This window comes from Medicago sativa, chromosome 5 (genome assembly GCF_051527215.1).
Source record: "Medicago sativa cultivar Bolivia chromosome 5, Bolivia_mono, whole genome shotgun sequence".
NCBI lineage: Eukaryota > Viridiplantae > Streptophyta > Magnoliopsida > Fabales > Fabaceae > Medicago > Medicago sativa.
The window spans coordinates 17,485,252-17,510,464 of NC_140753.1; the positions used below are offsets into that span (position 1 = coordinate 17,485,252).

General features: G+C 33.0%; 1 long non-coding RNA gene and 1 pseudogene across 4 annotated transcripts; both read right to left on the minus strand.

The window, feature by feature from the left end:
* Positions 1 to 12,024: 12,024 nt before the first annotated feature.
* On the minus strand, positions 12,025 to 19,706 carry LOC146920647 (putative disease resistance protein RGA3; annotated as a pseudogene). Its single transcript, XR_015011859.1, has 2 exons — positions 17,031 to 19,706; positions 12,025 to 12,844 (listed from the first exon to the last, which is right to left on the minus strand). The product of XR_015011859.1 is annotated as a putative disease resistance protein RGA3 (transcript).
* On the minus strand, positions 13,305 to 16,595 carry LOC146920648 (uncharacterized). Of its 3 annotated transcripts, none has more exons than XR_015011862.1 (3): positions 16,247 to 16,595; positions 13,768 to 15,459; positions 13,305 to 13,658 (listed from the first exon to the last, which is right to left on the minus strand). It is a non-coding gene; the product is annotated as an uncharacterized LOC146920648 (long non-coding RNA). The 3 variants fall into 3 exon arrangements; XR_015011861.1 differs by having other exon boundaries at positions 13,768 to 15,286; positions 15,389 to 16,595; XR_015011860.1 differs by having other exon boundaries at positions 13,768 to 16,595.
* Positions 19,707 to 25,213: the final 5,507 nt, after the last annotated feature.

Genomic DNA, 25,213 nt, shown 5'->3' on the forward strand with positions numbered 1-25,213 from the left:
GAAAAAAAAGTTTCGATTTGTTTTTTTTAACTATAATAAAGGAGAATTTTTTAATTGCGTAAACACATATTTTGTGCAGAAATTGAAACTCAAACCTTCTTTTGATCTAAGCTTTTTCTTTCTTTAGGTTTAACAAACACCTATACTATTGTTTCTTTTACTTATGCTTAGATTTTTATTTTTATATATAATATGAGAGGGAACTAACACCTACGAGTGAATTTACCGATTGTTTTTTTTTCTTTTTTTTCTTTCAGGTCCTTGAACTATTGTTGCTGGCATCCATTACAAACACCTACGAGTTTCAGGTCCTTGAACTAACACCTGTACTATTGTTTCTGTTTCAAGTTTTTGAACTAACACATATACTATTTTTTTTCCTTTTTGTTTCAACAGTAGCGTTTTAATATTATTAATCACCTATACTACTATCACCTATACTATTTTTTCAGGTCCTTTTCGTTTCAATATTATTAATCAATAGCGTTTTGATTTTAATAATAATATTTCAGGACCTGATATCAATCAATCAATCAATAGTATATATATAAAGTAAGGTTTTTATGTCACGTGTCACTTCCACATTCATTCTCAATATTTTTATTATTTTTAAAAACCAATATTTTATTTAACATAAATATCTCAACAAACATTTGATCTTATGCACTCAGTATTTTTTTTTAATTTTTATTGAATTTTTAATATTTTATATAGCAGAAATATCTCAACAAACTACACATCAATCAATCAATCAATAGTATATATATAAAGTAAGGTTTTTTATGCCACGTGTCACTTCCACATTCATTCTCAATATTTTTATTATTTTTTCTATTTTTAAAAATCAATATTTTATTTGGTTAATTAAGTAAATGGTCCATGTAAATATTCAAAATTTTGTTTTTAGTCCCTATAAAATATAATCACACTTTTTAGTCCTTATAAAATTTTCCATCAGCATTTTTAGTCCCTATAAAAAATTTTCATTAGCATTTTTAGTCCCTATAAAAAATTTCCATCAACATTTTTGGTCCCTAAAATGCTTAAGGAAAATGTCACAGGTACTAAAAAGTTTGATTTTATTTTATAGGGACTAAAAACAAAATTGTGAATATTTATAGGGACTAAAAACTTAATTAACCCTATTTTATTTAACATAAATATCTCAACAACATTTTGATCTTATCTACTCAATATTTTCTTTAAATTTTTATTGAATTTCTAATATTTTATGTAGCGGAGATATCTCAACAAACTACACATAATACTTTCAACAAAGTTTGCATATATGATTAAATTTTTCTTCCTTTTCAATCGATTTTTCTCTCTCATACACATGGGCTACGAAACAAACTCATGACCACATGTTTAAAGGGACCCAAAACTCTTACCACATGGACTAATTCATTATTGATTTTGTTACACTTTTTATTCTTGCATTGGACATTCATCTCATCATTTATATTTATTTTTATTATATTATTATAATTGTAAATTTAAATAAATTCAATCTAACATACTGACACGTGTATTCGTGCATACAAACTTATAAAACTTATTTAATATCTAACCCGGGCAACGCCGGGTCTCTAAACTAGTATTTATAAACAATAGAGGATTTTAGGTTGACTTTTGTTATTCAAACTATACCTTAAACAATTTTGTTTGTTACATTTGAAATTCATAAATATTTATGGTTATAATTTTAATCTATATAAACTTTTTTATATAAAATATCGTTCATAATCTATATGTGTTAGCGTAATAAAAAAAAACGAAAAGACGGCTATGTGAATGCCCGTTTTTCCACACGTTGACATAATGTAAATCAATATTTTTCTAAATTAAAAATAAACAAATTATTACGTGGTGTATCCCGTGAAAATAAAACTATCACATACCTCCCTAAAAATAAAAGAAACAAAAAACTATCACATTCCTTAACAAAAACAAAAAAAAACTATCACACGCTTGAAAAATTCTATAAAAATCCTAACGAATCTTTTTCATTTTTATAACGGAACGAATATCTTAATATATATATATATATATATATATATATATATATATATATATATATATAATGTTAGATATTCTCCAATCAACCTTAATTAACCCTAATCCCGCCCTGGTAAAAAAAAACCCAAATCCCGCCCTTTTTGGCGGGACTAAATATATTTTTTTTTTAAATTGTTTTGGAAGATATATATATATATATATATATATATATATATATATATATATGTTAGATATTCTCCAATCAACCTTAATTAACCCTAATCCCGCCCTGGTAAAAAAAAAAAAACCCTATTCTCACCCTTTTTGGCGGGTCTACACCCTTTTTGGCGGGTCTAAATATATATTTTTTTTAAAATTGTTTTGCAAGGAATTGAACCACCTACACATAACAACACCTTAGAGCTTTTACCACTACACCACTAACATTTTTATTGAAATATAGTTGCTTCTAAAATGGATACGTAAAAAGGCCTTTTTTTTAAGTCACTAACACCCATTTTTATTGTGTTTATTTCCATGTTTGATTAATTTCACATAGTTTAATTTATGACTTTTATTCCAAGTTCATTTTTGTTGATGCAAACTAATGTTATAATTTTTTTTTTTTTGAGATTTTGCATGTCGATCACTCTCAAACATCACTTAGATTCATTGTTTCTATTACTTTGAATGTAACTCTAAAATTAATAATATTGTCACTTTGATGCTTATATAAGAAACTCCACAAAACCCGTACATCGTACGGGTTAGAGTCTAGTTTAAAATAAAATAATTCCACATGATTGTTTAATGTTTTTTTAGGAGTCCTGTTTAAAAATAATGGAAATATTGTTAATCACCGTCATAAGAGCATTTTTTTTTTTACAAACATTATCACAAAAGCATTGTTAAGAAGTTTAAAAGAAAAATATAATTATCTTGAATTTGATGAATTCAATGCCATAAAATTTAGAAGTTTTTTTTTTGTTTTAAGGAAATAAAATTTAGAAGTTAACTTTTTGTACATAGACTATGTCATTTATTTCCTTATTATATATATACTCCATCCGATCTCAAATGTAAGAAACTTTTCACTTTTTAGATTCATTCAATAAATGATGTATGTGGTCTTTATTATAAAACACATACATCATTTATTGAATGAACCAAAAAAGTGAAAAGTTTCTTACATTTGAGACCGGGGTAGTATGTTTCTCTTGACAAAATTTTTCAAACTTAAATTGTTTGAACAATTATTCAAGAGAAACATATATAATAGTTTAAACAATTTTGTTCAAACATTGGTTATCGTTTAAATCCAAAGAAGATTTTTTTGGCAACACCTAAATCTAATAGTTAAGACATATTTCGAGGTTATCTAACTAAACTTCAAATAATTTATAAATTTAGAAACATGTTTCGATGACAAAAAATATGGTCAGTCATTCACATGACAATACAAATACTAGTTCACGCATTTCATCAAAAAAGAAATAAAATACTGGTTCACATGTACACCCTCCGATCACTATTATAAGCAAAAAACTACATTTTATATTCATTCTTTAAATGATGTACGTGGTTCATAATAAAGACCACATACATCATTTAATGAATGAATCTAAAATGTAGTTTTTTTTGCTTATAACAGTGATAGGATGGTGTAATAAACTCCGAAATCTTCAAGAGTTTGATCTAATTAACATAGATATCGATGTAGAAGTTCAAGTTCCACTAATGTCTTCCGAGGAGTGTAAAACTAAATTCATTTGCAAATGTTTTTGTATCATGATTTTTTTCTTCTCTAATTTACAATAATGCATCACAACATTTTCTTTATTTTTTGACTAGAGATAGTTCACACATAAATAGTTCACACATAAAACATCTCTTAGAATAGTCCTTATGAGTTTAGCTCACTTATTCACTTTTAAAATGTGAATTTCTAACAAATAGATTATTTGAAAAGAAAAAAAAAAATCTTTTAGAGTATATCTAGATATTATGACGGGTTTTTGTGCATGCTCGCACACAATTACAACAGTAGTACCAATATGTTTTCAAAACTAAACGTATTTTTATTTCTTTCACAAAAATAAGTATTTTTATTATAGGTTTAAATAAAGTCAGTTTGATATAAAAATTTGGTGTAATTAAAATAAAACGTATTTGGTACAATTAAAATCGAGCCAGATTTATTGGTTTTACCACCAATGTAACTACCCTATGGATGGTTAAATTAAAAAAATACAATTGCACATCAATTTAACTCTTTGGTAGGAAAATCGAGCCAGATTTATTGGTTTTACCACCAATGTACTACCCTATGGATGGTTAAATTAAAAAAATATAATTGCACATGACAATTTAACTCTTTGGTAGGAAATATGACCCTTTAATAATCCTGACAAATCTGTTTAAGTCCGAAGTTATCTATCTAATAAATAAAATCCAAAGAAAGATGGTGAAAATTAAAATAAAATAATTCCACATGATTGTTTAATGTTTCTTTAGGGTATGTTTGGAACCAAAGAGAGTAGAGGGAAAGTGTAACACCCACGACGTGGCTTTCGATATCCCGCCAGTTGGATACGAAAGGTTCCCGCCAGTTGGAACGGGCACTATCCGTAAGGATGACCCCACGTTAATTAGAGGAACCGAATCACATCGGAATGAGAGGGATCCGGAGGCCGTGTAGGTATGGGACTACATGGTTGAAGGAAGACTTATAAGAATTGTTAGGTACTACCCATATCAACAAGATGCATCTTCTTTTCGGTAGCTCATTCCATAAGAACTCCACAGTTAAGCATGCTTGGCTTGGAGTAGTACTAGGATGGGTAACCTACCGGGAAGTTTCTTGGTAAGCATGCGAGTGAGGACAAAGCACGCTGAAAAGACTCGTGTTGGTTTGTGGGGTTAGTCGGCAATCCTAAAAGCAGTCTGAGATGTTACAAAATGGTATCAGAGCAGACCTCTCCCAGTACGGTGTGGTTCGGGGACGAACCAGGCGGAAGCTGGTGGGCATGTAACACCCACGACGTGGCTTTCGATATCCCGCCAGTTGGAACGGGCACTATCCGTAAGGATGACCCCACGTTAATTAGAGGAACCGAATCACATCGGAATGAGAGGGATCCGGAGGCCATGTAGGTATGGGACTACATGGTTGAAGGAAGGCTTATAAGAATTGTTAGGTACTACCCATATCAACAAGATGCATCTTCTTTTCGGTAGCTCATTCCATAAGAACTCCACACGTTAATTAGAGGAACCGAATCACATCGGAATGAGAGGGATCCGGAGGCCGTGTAGGTATGGGACTACATGGTTGAAGGAAGGCTTATAAGAATTGTTAGGTACTACCCATATCAACAAGATGCATCTTCTTTTCGGTAGCTCATTCCATAAGAACTCCACAGTTAAGCGTGCTTGACTTGGAGTAGTACTAGGATGGGTGACCTACCGGGAAGTTTCTCGGTAAGCATGCGAGTGAGGACAAAGCACGCTGAAAAGACTCGTGTTGGTTTGTGGGGTTAGTCGACAATCCTAAAAGCAGTCTGAGATGTTACAGAAAGATAGCTATAAGGACTGAAAGTTTATTGAAATCCGTGCTTCCATAGTTTGGATCCATTTACACCATAGCAAGGAAAGATTGTTTTGGGTGGGGTCCACGCACAAAAGGAAAGGTACAGAAAGGCTGAAAGTCCAATATAGCCATACCATTTTCTATTTTTTTTAATATGTATATACTTTGCTAACAGCAAATCAAAAACATTGTATAAATTATATATTTATTTCTATTGTCTGTCAAATTATATTTATTTCTATTTATTAATATATTCATTTATTTATGTAATAGGTATGTTAATAAAAATATTATATTATTTAATCAATAATGAAATTTATATTCACATATTCCATGTTTATATAGGGATAGTTTTGTTATTTAACAAATATACATCTTTCTTTCCTCTAACTTTCCTTTCACTTTCACTCTTACCAAACAACCCAACAAATCATCTCACTTTCTACTCACTTTCAACTCACTTTCTTTCCTTAACTTTTCATTCCCTATACTTTCTTTCCTTTTACTTTCTCTCCACATCCAAACAGACCCTTAGGGAACCTGTTTAAAATAATGGAAATGTTAGTATTGTTTATTTTTTTTTGGACAAAGTGATAAGAACATTGTTAAGAAGTTTTTAATTTTTTTTTTTATCCTGAATATGAAGAATTCATTGCCATAAAACTTAGAAGTAAAATTTTTCTACCTAATAAGATAACAATAATTTTCTACCTCTAAAAAAAAAAATATAACAATTATTTTCACATTATATTTCTCATGACAGAACTATTCAAACTTTAAATTGTTTAAACATGGTCCGAGGTTATCTAACTAGTACATTTTAAAGAATATTATAAATTTTAAAACATGTTTCGATAACACAAAATGTGGTCAGTCATTCACATGACAATACAAATACTAGTTCACACATAAAGCATCTTTCATAATGAGTAATGATATTTTGACATCCATTTGATGACAACTTTGTTGACAACCTTGTTTTTCTCACTTCTTATTGGTCAAAAACAATGGAGAGAGAAAAAGGAAGAGAGATGATAACAACATCATGTGAGTATGAGAGAGAAAGTTGTCCAAAAGTTGTCAAAAAGTGGTTGTCAAAAAGTCATTTCTCTTTCATAATATACCATGATATTGTATATGACGAATTTTTCTGCATGCGCGACGCATCACAACATTAATATGATTTGTTATTAAAACTAAACATATGTTTATTATAGATTAAAATAAAGTGTCTTCGTACACTTAGCATCATAATATGCAAGGTTCGAGGTTCGAATCCCGACCATTAAAAAAAAATTAAAATAAAGTGAGTTTGATATATCAATAACTCGGTGATTAGTCTTTAAAGATTTTAAGAGCAAAGAAAGTTGAGTAAATTAGAGTATCTTTAAGAACAAAAATATGTAGCTTGTTGCCTACTTACTTTTCATTTATTTGTAATTGTCAATATGTACCACTTAAAAAAAAACTTGCATATTTGTTTCATTTCAAAAAGCATAGCAGTGATATTCACACAATATAAATCGTAAATATAACTTTGAGGGACAAGATTTAAATTCCTCAAGACATTTTCCAACTTATTAAAGATCAATGTTGTAGAAAAAATATATTTATTAGTTATCAAGATATATACAAAAACTGTCCCCCCCTACAAAAAAAAACTTTGTCTCTCTTCAATAACTAAAATAAAAAAGAAAATAGGTAAAGGTTGGTTCTACCATTTTTTTAACGACAAGTGTAAATAACTAGTTTTTAAATTAATTTTTTCTCCTTTGTCCGAATTTTAACCTAGGAGCTCTAACTTCTTATCTCTTACTATCAAAATCCAATTCTCCATTTATTTGTGTAAGTATATTTAAGTTATTGACACTACGTTTATAAGTTAATAAAAAAATAAAATTACTTACAACAACGCAGAGTTTGACTGGAGAAAATTTGAACATCAAAATCGAGCCAAATGCTATAAATCTTCCGTAAAAAAACTCGAGTCAGATTTATTGGTTTTACCACCAATGTGTAACGTATTGATGGTTAAATTAAAAAATAGAGTAGAATTGCACATGACGGTTTAAATTTTTTGTAGGAAACATGACCGTTTAAAATAATCCTGACATTCCTCAAAAAATAAAATAATCGTGACAAAAATGTCCAAATAGTTCGTGGTCCAAAAATGTGAAAAATTAAAATAAAATAATTCTACATGATTGTTTAATGTTTATTTAGGAAACCTCTTTAAAATAAGGGAAACGTTAATGAGAAGAGCAATGTTAAGAAGTTAAAAATAAAAATAAAAATATCTTGAATATGATAAATTCAATGACATAAAACTTAGAAATCAACTTCTTCTACATAAGATACCAATTACTTTCTTCCTTATTAGGTTTCTTGTGACAAAAATGTTCAAACTTCAAATTGTTCAAACATGGTACGAGGTTATCACTAAAATCCAAAGAATTATTTTTGTGAACACCAAATCTAATAATTCAAATATACTATGAGGTTATCTAAGTAAATTCTAAAGAATATTACTCCATCCGTTTCAAAATGAGTGTCGTTTTAGGTGTTTACACACATATTAAGAAATGCAATGATTAAGAGAAAGAGAATGATTATTTTACCAAATTATCCTTATTAACTATTGGTTAGTTTTAAAAGTAAAATTTTGGAAGTAGTGTACAGAGTATTAATTGGAGGGTACAATTGAAAAGAAAAAGTTATTATTGCATTGGAAATTGAAAGCGACACTCATTTTGAAACAAATTTTTTTTACTAAAGCGACACTCATTTTGAAACGGAGGGAGTATAAATTTTAAAACATGCTTCGAAAAAACAAAAGTCAGTCATTCATATAACAATACAAATAATAGTTCACAGATTCCATCAAAAATAAATAAACTACTAGTTCACACATAAACCTCTAAAGTCTTTAATGGTGTGTTTGGATTAAGGGTTTAGGAGGGGAAGGGAGGGTAGTTCATTTTTATTTTTTAAATTACGACCAATGTAAAATGTTTTTTCAAAATAAATTAAGTGTTTTGAAGTATTATACGATCATTTATCATACTGTTAATTCAATTTTCTAAAAATCATTTTATAATGTCCGTAATTTAAAATAGAAAACTAAGCCCTCCGCTCCCTTTCCCTCCTAAACCCTCCATCTAAACACACCCTAAGAGTTTGTTCTACTTTATATAAGACATTACTGTGAAATTTCCAAATTTGAGTTTCCTTAACGTTTTAGATGGACATAAATATAAATTCATTTGTAAGTCTTATTTGAGTCATAAGAGTTTCTCTAATTTGGACTAAATAATCAGATTCTTCTTTATTTTGGACTAGAAGATTATCCACTAATCCTATTTTTTTTTTTATTTTACCAAAAATAGTAGTTCATTAGATAAAGCATTTTTTTTTGCCGGGGTTTGAACCCCGGACCTTACATATATTATGCATTGTCCCTACAAACTGAGTTGAGCGATGCAAACACTTAGGATGGAGTAAAAATGAAGAAAATAAAATGTCATAAAACAAGAAATAAAGATGAAAAAGAAAATGGTATTACTGTAGTATTGATTCGAAAATGTTTTTAAGCCAACAAATAGACTTGAAGAGCAATCTAGGGCTCAAGTAAGGTCATTAAGAGTGTTTGGATAGAGAATATTTTGAGGTTATGTAATTTTTTGAGAGAATTCAAATTCACATGACAAATTCTATTGTTTCAATGATATTTTGAATAAATTTTAAAATGATGGAAATTTATGAAGTATTTTGTTCAAGTTTAATTTAAAGAATTTCAAATGCTAGAAATTTAAATTTATTCTTCCTTATAATTTTCCTGAAGTATGCTTTTTAGTCCTCATATTTTACAAAATTTTCAAATTAATCCCATTAATTTTCAAAGAATTAAAAATTAACCATTAGAGTGTGTTTGGATGAAGTAATTGGAAATTTTACAAAAAATAAAATTTTAAGAAATTAAAAAATGCTTTCATTTTTTAAATATTTTTGTTTACATATAATAGTAAATAATTTCATTGTTATTATTTTTGCGCTACTTTTATAAATTTTGAAATTTTTTACCCAACTTTGAAAAATGAAAAATAGGGTCAATTTGCAAATATCAAACATTTTGAGGAGCATATAAGTAAAAATTTTAAACATGGAGGGGTCAATTTCTAATTTTCAAAAGAATAGGAGTCAATTTATAATACTCTGGAAACTTATTCGGTCAATTTGCAAATTTTAGAAAAAAAATCATAAGAAGGAAGAATTTTGAAATTCCTAGCTCTTAGGTGTTATTTGAAATTCTCTAAATTTAAATTGGACAATGTACTTCATAAATTTCGATCATTTTGAAATTCCCTAAATTTAACTTGGACAATGCACTTCATAAATTTCGATCATTTTGAAAATTCTCCAAATTATCATCCAAACAATGAAGTTACATAAAAGGATTTGAATTCCCACAAAATATTACATTACCTTAGAATATTCCCCATAAAAACACACTCTTAAATATTTTAAATATTGCAAATTAACCCCTCAAAGTTTTAACCTATGAAAATGAGAACTCATAGAAACCTTTACCAAGAAAAATAAGTCAACATTTTTCCAATGATTTGCACAAAACCGATAGTTTGTCAGGCAAGGTATCTGCTTTCAACAAAGGCACCCTTTGGGCCAGATTATTCGGTCATGCAAGTTGTTTTTACATGTTTCAAATCCAGGATTGTGATTGTAATCCTATCCGATTTAACACATAGTCGAGGTAGATCACAAACATTGTTTAGAGCTTGTAAAAAGGTTTTTTTTAGTGTGCATGTGGCTTGAGATTATTTGGAGTAGCGATTGGTTGGATTGATGACTTAAAACTAATACAAGGCAACATGATGATGATAGATTGACCTATGATCCTGAGAAGAAGAAAGGTGGTGGTAGGAAGTCATGGTGGTTATAGAGAATGCTTCTCTCTCAAGGAACTGTCATCGCTCTCTTCCTAATGATTGTAAATTTAAAATATTGAATTATTGTTTTCTTAGCAAAAAACTTAATATTGTTGATTTGAATGCATGTTTTTTTTTTTTTTTTTGAGGAGGCTAAAATGAATTGAATAAACACCAAAGAGGGCCTTCTCAGCACAAGATGTGCTAAAGAAGAAATACCCCAAGTTCAAACAGTTACACGGTAATATTTACATTACAACACCAAACCGCTTCAGCAGAAAAATCAAAAAGAAACACCAATTAACCAATGCCTAAAGTGATGAATGGACAAAGCCACCACCCATGGTAGTTAAGAGGAAGATTGATGAATTTTCCGACTTTATCTTGTCCACAACCTGAAAAATTGTGCATTTTCTATCATTAAATACCCTGTTGTTTCTTTCTTTCCATATTTCCCATACCGTAGCAAACCAAATAGCCTGTAAAATATGTTGCCTCGACTTGGCCACACCACCGAGGAAGCCGAAATGATTAAAATGATTCGGTAACTCGCTATGCATAACTGAAATAATACCTAACCACCTGAGTATACAAATCCAAACAGAACCAAAAAAGTCACAGTGTAAAAACAAGTGGGATGATGTTTCCATTTCCCCACAATCTCCAGTGCAAGTCTGAGCATCAACAGCAATAACCTGACGACGGAAAAGATTGTCCTTGGTAGGAAGTCTATCTCTAAACAGTTGCCAGACAAAAATCACCACCTTAAAAGGAACATTTTTGTGCCACAAAGAAGAGACCGGAACCGGAAGATCAACATTAGGAGTAGCTGATAAAAAATTATAAGCACTTCGAACCGTATAAATAGAAGATGTTTCCAATCTCCACACCCTTTTATCCACCCTATCAACCTGCAAGGAAACATTAGAAAGTAAAATCCTAAGCTCCCCCACCAACTCCTCTTCCCATGCAAACAACCTCCGCCTCCATCTCCACGCACCTCCCTCAACTCCCCACCCCATCGAAAACATACCAAAGATAGTCTCCTCCTTTAATAATGACAATTCAAATAATCTATTTAATCTATCTCCAAGAGTTATTCCTCCTATCCACACATCCGACCAGAAGAGAGTGTTTTTACCATCTCCAACAACCTGAGAGACATTCCCACGTTTAAGACATCTCCTTTATATAAGGATTCTAAAAGGATTCGAACGATTTAAGATAGTACCATGTTTACTTTGGATAACACGATAATGGATTAACTCAAAATGTCTATATCATCTAATATTCATTAGTATAACGGAAACAAGTCTTAATCGATTAATATAAGCGGCCCTAGTCGATTATAAATTGATTTCTATACACTAAAATTCAATTTTTATAACACAGATCGATTTTAACATAGCATAATTTGTAGAAACAACACCAGATCTTATAACATCAACGTCAAACAACACACGAATTACACAAACAAACACATAATCAAACAGATTAACCACAAAGAACACCCAAATAACATACAATCATTCATAACCATAATAACATCAACAATTAAGCAACACACTATTGGAGATGTTCTCATCATAAAAATATGGTCTAATTACACTGTCCCCACAATAGTCTAAGCACAACATTAATGATCAATGGAAAGTAGAACTTGTATTAGAGTCCTTGAGTTGGGTGATCCACAACAAACAAACAAATGATTTGATACACTGTCAACCAATCACTCTTAGAAATGGTGGTTGGGCCTAACACAACCCCACAAAAACGGTGAGGATTGCCCCCACTTATAAACACGATGTCAGACCATCACCTATCCGATGTGAGACTCTTAACAATCACAACTAATTTTTTGTATGACTTTGAAGATATATATAATTAAATTGAAATGTTTTTAATAATTCAAAGATTATGATTGATTGATAATGTAATATTGGGCTCTGCGAACACACAATTGTGGAGAAAATATAGACAGCCATCACCTTTGAGATACTATAGTTGAATGGAATATTGGACAATGCTAGCATCATCTTTTTCCTCTTTGCTTAATTTCACATGTCATCCCTTAAGTCTTGAGGAGTTTTCTTCACCAGTTTATTTTTGATATGAGCAATTTGTGGCCAATCATCACCCGTGAGTGATATGAGTGAGCTCAAAGACTTGAAACCTTGCGGTAGAGACTTTAAAGTAAAACAATCTCTAATGTGAAGTTCCTCAAGTGAAATGAAGTTTTTAAGCCACCTCTCTGGTGGAGTTTGCTCAATACGCTCAATTACCATTGACTTCAATTTGGAAAAGGGTTTTGACACTAGTGCAAATCAGGGATACAAAACCTGTTTTTTTAGAGATTTAAGACCTGTTTTTTGTCGGGGTTATATCAACGGGTGTTGTAAGTTTGAGATACGACACCTGTTTTTTATTAGGTATAATAACTATGTATCATACCTGTTTTTTCTTATAAACAGGTGTGATATGTGTATATGTAACCCCACTTTTGCACAAAAACAGGTGTGAAACCTCACGTATAACACCTTTTTTTAGTAAAAAAAAGGGTGTGAAAAACACAATAGCATGTTAAAAAAAAAACAGCCTACAGCCACTCATCACCTATATGCAAGGGCATAAGGCTATTCGATTCCTATGATTTTTTTTACTTGCAGCAAGTAGCATCTAATAATTCTTCACATTGATTAAAACACCTTTGGTATTTTGATCATTGATTAAAACATAATGAAGAGAAACAAAATTTATTTGTGAAATCAGCATAATAACTTGATAAATTGGTGATCAAATTGACAAGATGAAATTAATAAATTACCAACACAAGCATTAAAGATGAGATATAGAATCTAAGAATAATTTATACAAGTGAAACTTAACTACTTCAACTTTTTGATAATTAAATACCCCATTTAGTAAAAAAAAAAAACTAATTAAAAACCCCACTTAGGTAAAAAAAAAAAAAACCTAAAAACCCCACTTAACCACTTCACTTTTTTCATATACTCCATGAATTCGTATCAGCAAAAGGATCAAATTACTTGTTCGAATCTGAACCTGTTTACTCTAATCATGAGAGCTGGCCATTTGAACATGCATTGTTTACTCTGACACCTTTATTCCTGGTACATTAAGCCATCCAATTACTTATTGTCCGTCATGGTCGATCATGGTTAGAAACTTTTGTTCATTTGGAAGGTGTATGATTTTGAAGCTTATTCAAGAGCTTACCTCAGTTTGTTTTCATTCAACTTTCGGAGCATCGACGGGTTTCTTTTTGTCATCTGTGGATTCAACATTCCTCCTCCTCTTCTTGTCCAGGATCAGAGAAGCACAATGAGAAAAGATCTTGAAATCAAAAAACACAATGAGTCATTCAATGCAAACATCTTTAAATTAAAAATTGTATTAGAATTTCAAGGATTATTTTTTAAGTGTATTTAACATACACAACCGGTAGATTTTGTTCCTTGCATGAAGGATGAGGCATTTGTGTGATTTGGTGAACTTTTCCATCCGTCAATAGACGAACCATTATTTGGTTCAATGACATGATTAGCGTCTTAATGAACACCGCAAAGTGCATAGGACAAGGCAAGTTAGTACCTTGTATGTGATTGAAACAACAAAGGTTGTAAGTAATTGATTCCCACTTAAAGTTAGTACCTTTGAACGTACATAAAGGTGAGCTGCAAATGATTCCACAACATCTTTATCAACATTACTCCAACATTCCAACCCAATGGGCAAAATAATTTATGAAGGAAAATAAATGTATAACAGTTGTGATGGTAAAATCCACTCTCTAATTTCTCACAACCAAAAAGAAAACATATTTTTGTACTATAAATTTCAGCTTTTATCGAGACAATAAGTGATGTATATTCAAGCTCATCAAATTTCATTTGACAAATGAAAATCATACAACATGAGTAAGGGAAAAATATTAATTTGTTTTTTGAAATGTCTTAAAACACAATGTTAAAGAAAGAAAAATCCTAATTCCTAACATTTTTGCATCAATCAAGAGAGAGAAAAATCCTATTCACCAAAAAAATATCAAGAGAAAAAAGATCTAGTGTTTATTTCTTACTTTGTGATTTCGACAACCACATGGCTTCCTACAACCCTGATTAAGAGAATGATATTTAGACCACAATCAGTGATAGAGTTTGACAGTTTTATGAGGGGCCAACATATAAAGAGACATACAATCGTTGAACTAATGTGCAAATCATGTATTATAAGTTGCATGGTATACTATATGTATAAAACTTTGTGGGTGACATGGCAATTTCATTAAACAATCACTTAAGAAGTATACACACTCTCTATAATACAAATCATTTACAAGGAGGGTAACTATATAAGGTAATATATTAGCTACCTGAAAAAGATTGTGGAAGTAAAAAAAGAGCACAGATAAGAAAGTTTAAATAATTTGAAGAGTATGTAACCAAAAAAATAAAAAATAATTTGAAGAGTATATATAGCTTTTATCATGCTATCATGTTTCTATCCATTGGATGTAGTACAAGGATTCATGGATTATGTAACTACACCCAACTTGAAATTTTTATGAAACTTCAATGCAACTTAAACTTAAAAAAATATATATTTAACTTGCAAGATTAAGTGCTAAAATCATAGGAATCTAAAGTAACCACTAATGAAAATCATACATTAAAATTGTATCACCCACCAAATGTAGTGATCGGAATTTATCAAAGCAAAAAAGGTATTCCTGGTTCTGTAAAGACACACAAATGGTTTTCCAAAATCTTCATTAGGATATAAGAAAAACCATATAAATAGTAATTTGAACAATTCATTATGTTGATAGCATGATTACCTTAATATTACTTACTTGTATGCCTCCCTTCTAACATCAGAGATCAAATTTCGAATGTAAATGGCGTGCCACTCAATTATTAAAACAGAAAATGTTCATTAGAAGCAGAATATATCAAACAAAGCAGCAGACAAGTAGATACATGACCACAACAGAGCATGATCCGGAGCGAAGAGGACCGAAGTTGCAAAAAGTTGTGTGTGATTCAGAACTTACGTTTCTTGTGTTTTGTCATTGGATGGATGTGGGTTGCGAGGGCGCACAACTCATAATGATGCCAGCAGAACAAAGGAAAATGCGGCACCAACAAACAAAATCTGAGCATCCGAAGCTTGGAACCAAGAACCACACTTCCACCAACTGAAGAAACACAAACAGCCACACACCTCCCTAACAACATTAAACAAACTCCCTACCAAAAACTAGCAGAAAAAATAAAACACCAAACAAAGCCTACATCTTCAAGCAATCTATCGAATCCCAACACCAATCATGAAACATACAAGGTTACAAGGTGACAAATTCAGCCTAGCCAAAACCATCTCAAAGACAAAACCTTTATCTCCTCAACAACCCAAATCACTCAAATAAAAAAAACTGTTATTTTTCTATGCCAATAAACCAAAAGTTGTGAATTTTTTCACAAAGACATCATTCATAATTGCACAATACAAAGACCATGACCAAGGGAAAACATATAAAGTAAAAAAAAAAAAAACTTGTATAAATCAATTAAAACGTGTAACCACCGAATGAAGAGTAAACTAAATCGTGCATAACAGAATATATAACAAACAAGCACTGATCGGATAAGGAACTTGATCGTTGAATGCAATAATAGATGAATGAATTGAATACCTTAGCTCTGATTGATTGAGGAACTGAATACCGTAGGGACGTGAGATTCGACAGAGGAACTGTAGAATTATTGTGAAATCTGATAGCAATTGTGAAACTGGAGAGTGTGAGAGTTTGATCGAGGAACATTAGACATAGATTGAAGGGTTTGATTGAGAAAGGGGGAGTTCGATTGAAGGCTTTGATGACATGGGAGAGAAAAACCAGAGAAGATCGATTGCTGTGTACATAGAAAAGGAATGAATGGTTGTATCGACTAAAGTTTCTAGGTGAGATTTGGCACTGGGTTTTCCTTCGATCTTTTTTTTTAATTATATAATTATCATAATTATTTGTCATAGTGTTTTTTTTTTTTTTTTGACATGATGAGGGAGTTTGTTATAGATTTTAGTTACAGGAAAATAGTGAGAGTGAGAGAGTTAATGGTGATGACCTGAAATATTAGAGTATAATGTTATTAAGGTCTATGGTTCGATTCTTTCTTGTGTCAATTTTAATTTTTTATTTGGATTTCTTCAACAACAAAAAAAAAGATATAATACTCTTTTTTCTAAAATTAGGTTTGGAATGATATTTACAAGTTTGCCACCTTCTTTTTTCTCATATTTAACACCTGTTTATTTCTAAAATCAGGTTTTGAAGGTTATCACTAAAACTAAATATTTTAATATATTTACAAAATTGCCACCTCAATTATATGTCACACCTTTTTTTAATAAAAAAGGTATGATATAAATAATTCTTATGTCAATTTTGTACTAGTGTGACTTAGTAGTAGTTTCACTACCATCAGCGTGATGCATTGTATCCCTCATTGATCTTACGTTCGACTCCACCAGAACGAGCTCATCATCAAGACCAGGATATAGAGGCATGCAAGCTAATTTAGGACAACATTGGACATTTAGTTTTGAAATGCAACTGAAATATGGTCTATCATTACCCCAAATCTCATTTTTCCACCAACTTTTCAGATTAGGACAATCCGAGATTGCAAGTTCCTTCAAGGATGGAAAAAATAATATTGGTGTAGTAGAGGAAGGGGAATTACAAACTTCATTGTTTTCTGCAATGAATTTCAGAGAGTCCAGTCTTCGAAGTTGGAGAACCTTGAGATGTGGAAGCCGATCCATTGGGGGGAGAAACTCGCATTTGGAACAATCGTTCAAGGTAAACTTAACAAGACACTTGATGGAATGAAGCCAGTTGGACAAGGTTTGACCATTGTACCCCACAATCAATATCGCTCTTAAATTCGGATGTGGCTCAAGACAATCAAGCAACTTTTTGTCTGTATCTTTGACATGGCTTTCCTTCTCCTCCTCCTCTTCCTCGTCATCATGATCCCATCTTAGAGTCAAGAATTGAAGGTGTTGTTTATTTTTCAGAAATTCATCTTGAGCAGCCTTCTAGATGCGATATTTCCAAGTGGCCTCTCAGATTGTTAAGATCCGTGAGTTCTCTTAGTCCTCCAGTGACCATTTGTTTCTTGCTGGCCACAAAGAGTGACAATGTTTGCAAAGAAGTGAGCTTATTTATCCCACTTGGCATGTGAGTTAAGTCCAGGCATCCCTCAATGTCAAGATGGTTGAGGCAAATCAGGCTATTCAAGTCTTTTGGCAATTCCTTGAGGATGTAACATTGTGATAATTTCAATGTTTGCAAGTGGATAAGCTTTGTGATGCAACTAGGTAGCTTCTCTATGTTATTATGGGAAAGATCTAGATACCTCAAGTACTTCACCTCCTCAATAGATGTTGGAACCATCTTGATCCCCAAATCATGTAGATCCAGCACACGCAGGGACTTGAAGGTGTTGAAGATCTTATCGCATGTTGATGTTGTCATCTTCACCTCATGTGGAAGGCGAGGGTTGTTAGTGCTGTACGGCAAAAGAATGGTTCTCAGTTTCTTTGCTTTATCGAACAACAAGTCTAGGATCCCACATGACAGATCCAAAGCGAAATCAAATGAAGCTCGCAACATTCCACCTTTAACTTTATCCCCCATCGAATTCACAGTCATGTTTTCTTCACAGGTGACTAGCCTTGCGAGTTTATGCATTAACCGATTCATTCTATATGAGTGGTTACTTACAACACCTTCTTCGTTTTCTTCCACTTGTTGGAAAACCAACGGAACAAAGTCATTGAAACAAGGTCGACAAAATTGTTGTTGTGGAATGGTGAGAAATCCTTCAGCAGTCCAGAGTTCAATTAATCTCTCAGCATCAATCAAATAATCTCTTGGAAACAATGAACAATATGCAAAACATAACTTGTGAAGCATTGGAAGATCCTTGTAATACATAAACTCCAGCTCTTGTAGAAACTTCCTCTCCACGTCTGATATTTGGTCTGATTCCAAAATTGAAACACCACCACCACTTTGGTTCTTCATCAACATTGCTACGGTCACAATCGCAAGAGGGACTCCACCACAATCCTTCACGAGTTCCCATTCGACGTTGTCTTGTTTGTTGTTGGTTGAAGTTGAAGTTGGCCCACGAATTTGTTGGAATAACAATTGAGATTCATGTTTGTTAAGCCCTTTCAAAACATACCTGGCAACAGAAATATTATCGGCGACATAGTTGCTACGTGTAGTGATGAGTATTGCCCAACCGGTACTGCCAGATTCAGTTAATTTCTGTTTCAACTTTTCAAGATCATGCTTAATCTCAATTCGCAAATCATCAAGCACAAGTAGGCGGCGTATACTTCCGTCAATGACTGTGGTGGTAGCTAGGTTAGCAATGTATTCCACATCAAAGGTTTCATGGAGTGAACGGATCCAAATTGGTTCGAAACCAAAATAAGCTTTGACTTGTTCATCTTCACAAACAAAACTTGCAAGTTTTGTTTTCCCAATTCCAGGAACACCAACAATGACAATAACAGGAACAAAATCATCAGCAGGGTTGTTCAACTTCAGTAGTTGATCTATAATCTCCTTCTTTTCATTTTCTCTTCCAATCAGAGGAATTTTCTCAAAATTTCTTTTGACATTCTTCATGTTACTATTAACTGTTTCTGTTGCTGCTTCTGCTGCTTCTTGAGATATTGACAAACACAATCCCTTTAAATCCACCTCGGTCAAGCGTTTAAACTCCTCCGCGGCTTTCTTGACTTTGAAATGATTGGTTATTTTTAGGCCGAATGCAATGAACGATGTTGTTGAGCCACCGGTAGTACTCTCGTTGTAACGAAGAACCTCCATCAAGTCGTTCAAATCGATGACCACATCTCTAACCTTTTGCAACAAAGGAAGAAGACGTCCTTCACCTATGGAGGAGTAGCTCAGTTTCTGGACTTTGTCATTGATTTCTTTAAGAATATTTTCAAGGTTGTTGATGTGATCTATTCCTGATAGACGATTAGGTAAAGGTTTTAGGGTGCTAATGAGTTGTAGGATGCTGGAGATGAAATAGGCAACCATTGCTACGTTATAGATTGCAGGATGCTAGAGATGTAGTAATGTTCAACAAACGGGGTGGACAAGTGCTGTAATTAGTGGAAGAAGATACTTTCTACTATAGTCACCAAAATTTTCATTTTCAAACCTCTCGATGTAATCAATAGAATACAAAAATATACACGAATTACGATTTTATTACATTACTTCTAGTAGTTGACAGTAAGACAGCAACCTGTAATCAATAGAAGGCACATGGGATGGAGGGAGTACTAGAGATAGTTCACACATAAAGCATCTTTCAGAATAGTACTCGTCGTGAGCGTAGCTCAGCTCGCAGGGACATTGTATAATATATTAAAAATTTAGCATTATAGATGATAGTTCTAAATACTGGGTGATGTGTTTGTTCATTGAGATCTATGATGCATAGGTATGGGCAATTACCGGTACGTAATATGACAAATTTAAAAAAAATGAAGGTACAGGTACGTTGATATAAAACATAAAAAAAAAAAAATTCAAATTCAAATGAATTACTACCATTGTTGTTGTAACAACATGCTTATAAAAAAATCAATTATAATAAAAATATAGTATAATACTATTCTTATTTTGATCATGTGTTTAACCACACTTCTATCATCATGTTGCTTCAAAATCTTACTTTTTTTGTGTACCTCTCTTACTATTTTCATCAAAAGCAAGAGAGAGAATTGAAATACAATCATAAAGAAAAATAATTTTGGTTATTTTTCCACTGCCGGTGCGTTTTTGCTGCATCAACTATAGCGAAACAACTAAGTTAAAATGGGTACGGTTCGGTATGTAAGGTACGAGTGCCATACACGTACCCATTCGGGTGCGTACCCAGTACTGGTACTTTTCCATGTTTGGAGTACCCATGCTTCAGAGATTGAGATGAATTTAAAAACGGCCTTTGATATAATGGTAAGGAATTTGAAGAAACAAGTAAACTTCAATAAAAATATGAAAACGGATTCACTGCCTAGGCAAAGTTTTGTTGCATTCGAGCATTTGGCGCAGTTATTGGATCAACATTAGATGGTCCACATTCCAATTCAATTTTAATTTGAATAAATGATAGTTCACAATCAACATTTTTAAGGTGCATAAGAATGGCTACTGTATATGACATTGCATAAGGTATGTATTTATCCCTTATGTAATTAGGTCTGAGGTTGAAGTCACTCACGGAAATTAAGAAAATCTTATGTATTCTTTTTGTACTATTTTGTTTGTATTTTTGTATGATTTCCTGAATTCTTATAACTGATAAGTAGTTCTATGGACATGAGTTTTGATGATTTGTTATATTATATTATATACTCACTATCCGAATAAAGAACTATAATGTGTTTCATATTTTACTAGATTGTCTTATCTTGCAGAACATAAAGAATTATTGCTCAATAGTATGGATTTAAGTTACTTTACTAGAATGTATTTGTTTTACTTAGGATTTGACTCATAAGATATGAAATCATTCATAAGCTTTCATGCTTCATGACAATTTAATGTTGTAGAATTTGTGCATTAGTATATATAAATTAGATGTTAACTTTTGTAATGGTTAAAACTTAAAATTTTATATTAATCAGAGTATATATCTTAAAGTTGTGAAAGTTATATGTAGGTTCAACATTAAATTGCTGCATACTAGTGTCTATATCACAAAGAGCCATAGATTTTTGGTAACTTCCTCAAATTTCCAATTTCTTGTGCAAGTGGTTTTATTAGTCCCCTTTTGGTGACAGGTCCATAGTAGAAGGGATGGCTGTGATCTTGGTATCAAGAAATTTTGCGGGTTCAGTGTTGTTTTTTGATGCTTGCATTTAAAATCGGTTCTGATTTTTCTGGTATGTTTATGCTCTGTAGTTGTCCTATTTTTTTTTTTTCTTTCCAGATCCTTGCTTCTTTTTTTAAGGAAGGCTTCTAGCTATTTTTGGATATGTACTAGATTTTTTTATAGACTTTGTACTGGATTTGGAATGCAAATGAAAATAAATACAATTATGATACTCTTAGGTTGTTATTTTTAGCTATTTTGTAATTTTACAAGCTTTTAATAATTGGCATGTTCAATATAATTGAAGTTTTATTGTACTATTAAATAAATTCATTTATTTAATGTATTGTATTTAGTTTTTAATTAAATTAATTTTGTAAAATAAAAGTTTATAATGGATGTGGCTAAAAAGTGTGTACTGACATAAAGGAGCCGTAGGTAAAAAAATGTTTTGAATAAGCTCTATACTACAGCTAAAATCCGTAGGTATATATGTCAACTATTGACAACGAAAAAAACAGTCATAGGTATAGGTATTTAGTGCTATACCTATGATAAAATGACATTTACCTACAGTTTCTATGCTGTCACTAAACGTCAAAATTCTTGTATGCTTTGTGCAAAAGATTCACCAATGGAGTTCATTACAGGTGAATGTACAAACATGTTGCAACGGTTTCGAGATTTGAGTGAGCAAGAATCGGAGTCACTGCAACGGGAGAAGCTCCATTGGAAAATTGCACGTAATACGCATTTCAAAGCATTTGAGAGGGTTCCACAATTGAAGGAGAAAAGTTGTTGACGTTTCCACCGACATTACCAACACCGTAAACCATTTTTTCAGTAGCGATGTAAAATAGAGCTAAGAAGAGTTCTAATACCATCTTGGAACAAAATAAGAATCTGGAAAACCCCAAAGAGAAACTCAATCAAGGATAACTCCCTTTTTCCATCATCTTTCCCTCTTTTGAAACAAACACATTGAAAAAGTCCAAGGAACAACAATCTCACAATACATTGAAAGAGTTCTACTTACCCACTCATCAATACATTCATGGCCTAGTGAGAGATCGACAAAGGATTAACGGAGCTTAAGAAGAGAAGCTCAAGGAGGGAGATGCCATTGGGCTTTGAGTTTTTTCAAACGAGTCTTCTTTTCCCTCTTAAATGTCAATAACTTGTTTGTTTGATATGACCATGATTAAATTGAATGAAACTAGGTCATTAGTTGTGAGTTAAATTCTATCATTAAGTTAATTGAGTTATAAATTATGCATGCATACTCTATTTAAAAAAAAACAAAAATTATGGATGCATACTGTTTTGGCACATACTGTATTTTTGGGTTGCATATTGTCAATATTTGCTGAACCTAAGGTTTATATCCCCATATTCATATGCTATCTCTGTCTGTAACTTTGTGTAATGAACCATGAGGAAGAAGAGGAAGCTGACCAGTATGAGCCCACTTGGAACAATGGGCCTCGCCTAAGATCTAAGAGGAACCGGGTTAGGCCCAAGTGGATGAATGACTATGTCAAACCATAAGAGTATTAGGGTAGCAGCTTGCCTAGTCAATAAGAGCCATTTAGAATATGCTTTATGCTTTGTAGTCCTTGTTTGGACAGTTGTAGGAAAAGGCCGTTGGAGGCAGTACATTCCACAGCTGTCATAGTATTATGTTATATGTAATGAAGGGACACTGAAATAAAGGCATTGCTAAAAATTCAGAAAACACTAGAGTCTGCTCCACTCACGGAGTAAAATCCTTTCTTGTTCATTTTAACTCTTTTTACATTCTGCATCCTTACATCTTGGTGCTTTCATTGCTATGGCCTCAATAAACCCACCAGAGCTCCTTGAAACACTTAATCAACTTCTCCTTAACCAACAAAATTTCCAAGCAGATATGACAAACCTAACCACCGAGATGAATCAAATGCGAACAAGACTCGGTCCTCCTGGATTCAACAACATTCCAGGAGAAACAAATCAACAACACAATTTTTCCACCACTGCCATAAAACTCGACATACCCAAGTTCAATGGCACGGATGCACTCAGCTGGATATTCAAAATCAAGCAATTTTTTGAATTCCACCACACTGCAGAAGAACAATGTCTCAGTATTGCTTCTTTCTACATGGAAGGTGAAGCTCTCACCTGGTTTCAGTGGATGCATTCAAATGGTCTCCTTCACTCTTGGACTGCTTTCCTGCATGCTTTGGAGCTGCGCTTTGCCCCCTCCCAGTATGAAGACCCAAAAGGTGAGCTTTTTAAGCTGTGTCAAACTTCCACTGTTAAAGACTATCAAACCACTTTTGAGTCCTTGGCTAACCGTATCACTGGCTTACCCCCCCAATTTTACCTAAGCTGTTTTATATCTGGACTCAAACCGGAAATTCGCCGGGAAGTTCAAGCTTTTCAACCAGCATCCCTATCACATGCTATTGGCCTTGCCAAGTTGCAAGAATCCAAACTCAATGACAAACCTTATCATCCCTACAGCCGTCGTACCGAAACTCCTTCTGGATCTTCTTCCAGATCCACAAACCCTATTTCCCTCACTACTACATCAACTACTCCACCAACCACCACTCCCACACCAGCCACAAAGACACCACAAATCAAACGACTTTCCCCATCCGAACTCCAAGCTCGTCGGGAAAAAGGGTTGTGTTACAACTGTGATGACCGATTCCAACCGGGTCATCGTTGTAAACGCTCATTTTACCTGCTCATTGTGGAACCCGACACATCCGACCCACAAACCGAAGCCCTAACCCAACTCATGCTTCCACCCGAAACCACAATAGATCCACAACCCGAACCCGACCCGCCTCTGCAACCCAATCCACAAATCAGCTTACATGCCTTACTGGGCCATACAATTCCTCAAACACTACGAGTTCAAGGCCATATTAACAACCACCCACTTATGGTCTTGGTGGACAGTGGAAGCACTCATAATTTCATACAGGACCGTGTAGCTAGACAGTTGGGTCTGCCTTTGAGCCCATCCCAAGAGTTTCAAGTCCTTGTGGGAAATGGTGAAGAACTGCGTTGCGCTTCAATTTGTAAACAAATTCCACTGCACTTGGACACTCATGTTTTCCCTGTGGATTTGTTTGTCTTACCCTTGAGTGGTGCTGAAATTGTTTTAGGCGTCCAGTGGCTGAGAACCTTAGGCCCCGTCTTAACAAACTATGATAATCTCACCATGTCCTTCTTCCATAACAATCAGATTATCCAACTAACTGGACAACCCAAACCCATACCTGCTGAAGCTTCTTTACACCAATTCAAAAGATTGGTAGCCACAGACTCTTTAGATACCATCCTTGCTTTACAACTTTACCCCTCACCACCAGAATCTCCCACAAACCAGACAACACAACCCCCCGAAATTCAAGCACTACTGAACAAATATACCCACCTCTTCGCCGAACCGTCAACCCTTCCACCAAAACGACCAACAGACCACCGTATCCATGTCACACCAGGAAGCAATCCGGTGAACGTCCGACCATACCGATACCCTCAATTTCAAAAACAAGAAATTGAAAACCAAATTCAAACAATGTTGAATCAGGGGATCATTCGCTCTAGTACAAGCGATTTTTCTTCTCCAGTTCTATTGGTACGCAAGAAGGATGGCTCGTGGAGATTTTGCGTTGATTACAGGGCCTTGAATGCCATCACTGTAAAAGACAGATTTCCAATACCGGCAATTGATGAATTGT